This window comes from Somniosus microcephalus, chromosome 8 (assembly GCF_052327205.1).
Source record: "Somniosus microcephalus isolate GS21.2 chromosome 8, FLI_Smic_1.0, whole genome shotgun sequence".
Lineage (NCBI taxonomy): Eukaryota > Metazoa > Chordata > Chondrichthyes > Squaliformes > Somniosidae > Somniosus > Somniosus microcephalus.
The window spans coordinates 208,064,670-208,070,981 of NC_140994.1; positions in this window are offsets into that span (position 1 = coordinate 208,064,670).

Genomic DNA, 6,312 nt, shown 5'->3' on the forward strand with positions numbered 1-6,312 from the left:
CATTTTCTGATGGTTTCTATTTTTGTGCTGTCGGAAAGAGAACGATGTAATGATCAGTGATATAGGAAAGGTAAGGTGTGTGGGACTGTTGGTTTGTGAAAATGGTCACGTTCACATGAGGTACATGCAAGGCAATGTGCATGCAGTCAATGACACCCTGCACCATGGGGAAGCCTGCAATCCGTGCAAACCCTCGTGCTCGCTCCGTCTGCTTGTCTCTGGCAAGAGGGAATGAGATAAAACTGTTTCTCTGCGTATAGAGAGACTCAGTGAACTCCCTAATGCAGCAGTGCACTGCAAACTGCAAGATGCTGCTTGTATCTCCAGCAGTAGTCTAGAAAGTGACAGACACATAAAAGAGTTATGGTACCCTTGACAGCCACAGGCAATGCTGTCCTTGCCCTGCTTTGAGGTTGCAGTTGTGGCTGCAGCTGTTGCCAGATTTCAGTTGCACACTCTTTTGTGAAGCAAAGACGTCTTAAGCATTGGTCCTCGCCGAAGCTAATGTAAGAGAGTTGCTCCCTGAAGACCCATGGCGGATATGGCCTCCCGCTGAGATCCCTTCTCCCTCTCCTCTTTCTTCCTCTTCTAGCAGCTTGTCCTGCTCTGTGTGGCCTCTCTTCATTCTCCCAGTCATGCTCAATTCCCAGAAGAAGCCCTACCAGGCGACCCATGACTGGAAGCAACTTGTTTCAGCACAAGTTTCAGCACCAGCCAGACCATTCCCTGTAGAGTATTAAAACTTTAGCCAAGTATAGGAAAGCTCCAAAAACACATGCAATTGCGCCAGCAGCCAGAAGAAATAATCCAGCAACTAACCAGCAAGTAGTTCATGATCCCTTTAAATAGCGCTGGTGGGAGGGTCCTTCATTTTGTTTAACATCATGTTCAGCTGTGCGAGGTTAAGATAGGGCATTGATTGGAATGTGTAGTTTGAAAATGGCAGCGCTGGTGTCAAATCAGCGTTGCACACTGATTCGCGTCACGATCTGCTTATATGCATGCTGCCGGTGGTCTTTAGGTGCACGCGCACAGACGCCTTTACCAAGACGTCGTTCTGCGCACTTCCTGTCAGAAGTGTGCGCTCACAGCTCGGACACCATTTTTGAATGTTGGGTGGCTGCATAACACCTAAAGAATGCGCACTGCCCAGCCCATTTGAGCCCCCAGCACCTTCAGCAATGCAGCACCTCAGAGCTGCACTGAAATTTCACCCTAGATTACGTATTCAAACTCTGGATTGAGACTTGAACCCACAAGCCTCTGGCTCAGGGGTGACAGTGTTACCACAAAAGCAAGTTGGCATAGTCTTAACTTATTGTACCACCTATTTTTTCAGAAAGAATGTGATGAGTTTTAAAATTGACAGAAATAGTATATTTTTGTTAGAATTGCAACTTTAAGCCATGTTTCTATCCTAGCTTTATCTCTTAAATGTCATTTGATAGTCTTCTTGGTCACAGGATCAAACCACACCAGGGTTTGAGCACATCATCTAGATTGACATTCGAGTGCAGTACTGATGTAGTGCCATGTCATTGGAGGTGCTGCCCTTCAGATTAGACATGAGATGTTCTGCCCGTTCCCCCACTTCAGGTGGATATTATATATCCCATGGCACTACTCAGACAAGAGCATGGATTTTATTCTAATTTAACATTTCTCCCTCCACCAATGCTACCACAAAACAGCACAACTGGTCATTTATTTGATTGCTGTTTTACAACTCTTGTGCACATGATGGCTGCAACATTTGCTTGCCTGCACAACAACATTCACTGCATTTCAAAATAATCTATTGTGTGTGAAATGCTTTGGGACACTTTTCAGAGATGTGATTAGGCATCGAATAAATGCAATTTTTGCTTTCATAATCCTGATGCAAAGTAAAGTGTCCAGCTGCCTTGCTGGCTTTAATGTTACCTTTGTGTTTAATACAGATGTGTAGGGTTGCAAAGGGGTGGAAAGTTTCCGGTAAATTTCCGGAAATTTTCCACGGGAAGTTTAGCTTGGGAATTTTGGGAATTTTGCCCAAAAAAGCACATGCTAGCATAATATTGTTTTTTTTGTATTTCTTTCTTTTTTTTCCACAGGTCCTCTCTTAAAATTACTAACAGAGATGGAATCTTAATTATTAAGGAATTTCTTAATCAATATATGTTTATCTTCTTACTTGGCTTGTTTTAATAATTACAAGTTTTGTGTGTGACTGTGAACAAATGTGTCCTGATTGGTTGGATGAGTGGATGAGCGATTAGCTCCCTCTATTTGTAAGATTTGCATATCGAATTGTGATTGGCCTGCAGGCATCTGTAAGACTGCTATAGTTTTTTTAAGATCCAGGTTAGGGGTCCTGAGAGAAGTCATTTTGTTTTCTGCTGATGTTGTGATGATGCAGTAAGTAAATCAGACTTTATACCAAATAAACCAGTTACTTGTTGAACTCTGTTGTCCTTCAATTTAAAATATACAAAATAATACACTATTGGTGATGTAGCGTCGTGTGTGTACAGGTCATGCTTCCATCACATGGAGCATCAGCAAAAATGTACTCACCCTGTTGCAATCGTGCTGATTGACCGCAGTTCGACACAGAGATGAATGCCCTTTATTTCTCTGCCTAGAACAATGCCACGTTTACCGTCGGATGTGTGGAAGCATTTTACCCCAGGCATTAAAGATGGAAAGACTGTGTACATGTGCAAACACTGTAGAAAGCCATATGTAAAGAATGCCACAAAGATGCAGCAGCATTTATCCAAATGCAACAACTTCACTCATATTACGTCTATTGGGTGCGCAGCTCATGGGCTTAACCTGCTCCTCAAGGACATCATGGGTTTGAGAACCATGGAAGCACTGTACAAGAGAGCCAAGCAAGTTGTTAAGTATGTCAAGGGAAAACAGGTAGTTGCAGCAACCTACAACTCCAAGCAAATGACAAAGAACAAGAACACCACACTGAAGCTGCCCAACAACACTAGATGGGGTGGTGTTGTCATAATGTACAACAGCCTTCTGGAGGGTAAGGAGTCGCTGCAAGAAATGGCAATATCCCAGTCTGGGGATATGGAAACCACCATCAAGAAAATACTGCTGGATGATGTGTTTTGGGAGAGAGTGGTTAGCAGCCTTAAACTACTCTCACCAGTAGCATCTGCAATTGCTCAGATTGAAGGAGATGACGCTGTCTTGTCAGATGTTCTCAGGCTTTTTACTGATTTAAAAGAACAAATCAGCATTGCCCTACCCACATCCCTACTGCTCAAAGCAGAGGAGAAGACAATTGTTCAATTCATACAGACGCGTCAAGAATTTTGTGTCAAGCCGATTCATGCTGCAGCATACATGCTGGACCCAAAGCATGTTGGGAGACCAAAACTTTCTGGAGAACAGATCAACAGCACTTACAGTGTGATTTCTACCCTCTCACACCATCTCAATCTGGATGTGGGCAAAGTTCTGGGAAGTCTGGCAAAGTTCTCTACCAAGCAAGGTCTTTGGAATGGGGATGGGATATGGGAATCATGCAAGCATATCAGTGCACATACCTGGTGGAAGGGACTTTGTGCATCTGAGGCCCTGTCACCTATTGCATCGGTGATACTCCAAATCCCACCTTCATCAGCGGCCTCTGAACGAAACTGGTCACTTTTTGGGAATACGCATACAAAGGTGCGCAACAGGCTGACTAACAAGAGAGTGGAGAAACTGGTGGCTATCCGGGCGAACCTACAACTTATTGAGCCAGATACAGAAGTGTCCACCACACAGCTAGACACTGACACAGAGGAGGAAATGGACACGTCAGAGCCAGAGTCAGAGAATCAGGAGGAGCAATGAGGAGTAGAAGACTCAGAAGACTCATGAGTAGAAGACTCAAAGGGACAAAATAAGGACAAATTACAGGCTAAATAAGCTGACGCTCTTTTTATTTTATTTTAGATGGGTCTTTTTTGTGGGGGTTCAATAAAGTTCAAAATTATAACCTAAATAAAGTTTTGAAAGCCTGTTTTTATTTGTATGGAACAGTATGTCTATTTTGATGACAAAGATAATATAAGGGTCAGAGACAAAAACCATCAGTGTGCAAAAAAACTCAAAATTCCCATAAATTCCCAAAATTCCCATAAATTCCCAAAAATTCCCATGGAAAGTTTCCTCTTTTAAAAATTCCCGGAATTTTGCAACCCTACAATGTGACAATGAAAACATTTCTAAATGGGTTATATTTACATTCTGCAAATAATAGAGATGGTTTATTTTATTAAATAATAAAGAGCAGGATCTGAATCTGAGACTCCCTGGTGCAGTTTTATTTCTTCAACCTGTGTTAACATTTCCTTACACCGAATACAACTTCACTTGTTAAAGATGAAAGTTTGTCTCCGAACCACTTTAAAAATAATTACACACAATTTCAACTAACTTTTAACATTTTTCCTGGTCATTTGGGGTTTTTTTGGAAGGGAGAAGAATTAATTTTGTTCAAACAATGAGTGTTGTGGTGCAGTTATTTATTATCTTCATTTTCAGCTGGCAGTACAACGTTTATGAAAACCTGGCTGTGACCGGGACTGCTAGATCTAGAAAATCCTCTTCCTGCCATTAAATTTTAATTGTATTGAGAGCACAGGCAGGAGTGTCTACACACTCGGTGTATTTAAATCAGCTCTGGGTAAGGTTAGAAAGTGTCCAAGAGCTGCAACAAATTCCATGAGCATTTTTATGAATCCATTATACTCAATGCTCCAGTATGATTTGGACAGGTTGGGTGATTGGGCAGATGCAGTATAATGTGGATAAATGCGAGGTTATCCACTTTGGTGGCAAAAAACAGGAAGGCAGATTATTATCTGAACGGCAATAGATTGGAAAAAGGGGAAGTGCAACGAGACCTGGGTGCCCTTGTGCACCAGTTGCTGAAGGTAAGCATGCAGGTGCAGCAGGTGGTTAAGAAGGCAAATGGTATGCTGGCCTTCATAGCGAGAGGATTTGAGTACAGGAGCAAGGATGTCTTGCTGCAGTTGTACAGGGCCTTGGTGAGACCACACCTTGAGTATTGTGTGCAGTTTTGGTCGCCTTATCTGAGGAAGGATTTTCTTGCCATGGAGTGAGTGCAGCGAAGATTCACCAGACTGATACCTGGGATGGCAGGAATGACGTATGAAGAGAGATTGGGTCGATTAGGCTTATATTCGCTAGAGTTTAGAAGAATGAGAAGGGGATCTCATTGAAATTTATAAAATTTTAACAGGACTAGACAGACTAGATGCAGGAAGGATGTTCCCGATGGTAGGGGAGTCCAGAACCAGGGGTCACAGTCTAAGGATAAGGGGTAAGCCATTTAGGACAGAGATGAGGAGGAACTTCTTCACCCAGAGAGTGGTGAACTTGTGGAATTCTCTACCACAGAAAGCAGTTGAGGCCAATTCATTAAATATATTCAAGAAGGAGTTAGATATATTTCTTAAGGCTAAAAGGATCAAGGGATATGGGGAGAAAGCAGGGACAGGGTACTGAATTTGGATGATCAGCCATGATCTCATTAAATGGCGGAACAGGCTCGAGGGGCCAAATGGCCTACTCCTGCTCCTATCTTCTATGTTTCTATGTAATGCATGTGTCAAAGCCTCAAATACTTAGAGACTGTCTCCACCAGGGAGTCTCACACTGCCATCCCCCTACCGGAGTCAGATTGAGATCTGACTTGGAGTTAAATACTGTCACTAGCTCAGGAAGCAAAGGGTAATGGTCAACGGATGTTTTTGTGAATGGAAAGCTGTTTCCAGTGGGGTTCCACAGGACTCAGTACTGGGTCCCTTGCTTTTTGTGGTATACATCAATGATTTAGACTTCAATGTAGGAAGCATGATTGAGAAGTTTGCAGATGATACAAAAATTGGCCGTGTGGTTGATAGTGAGGAAGAAAGCTGTGGACTGCAGGAAGATATCAATGGACTTGTCAGGTGAGCAGAAAGGTGGTAAATGGAATTCAATCCGGAGAAGTATGAGGTAATGCATTTGGGGAGGGCTAACAAGGCAAGGAAATACACAATAAATGGTCGGATACTGAGAAGTGTAGAGGAACAGAGGAACCTTGGAGTACATGTCCACAGATCCCTGAAGATAGCAGGACAGGTAGATAAGCTAGTTATGGAGGCATATGGGATACTTTACTTTATTAGCTGAGGCATAGAATATAAGAGCAGAGAGGTTATGCTTGAACTGTACAAAACACTAGTTAGGCCACTAGCTAGAGCACTGTATACAGTTTTGGTCACCACATTACAGGAAAGATGTGATTACACT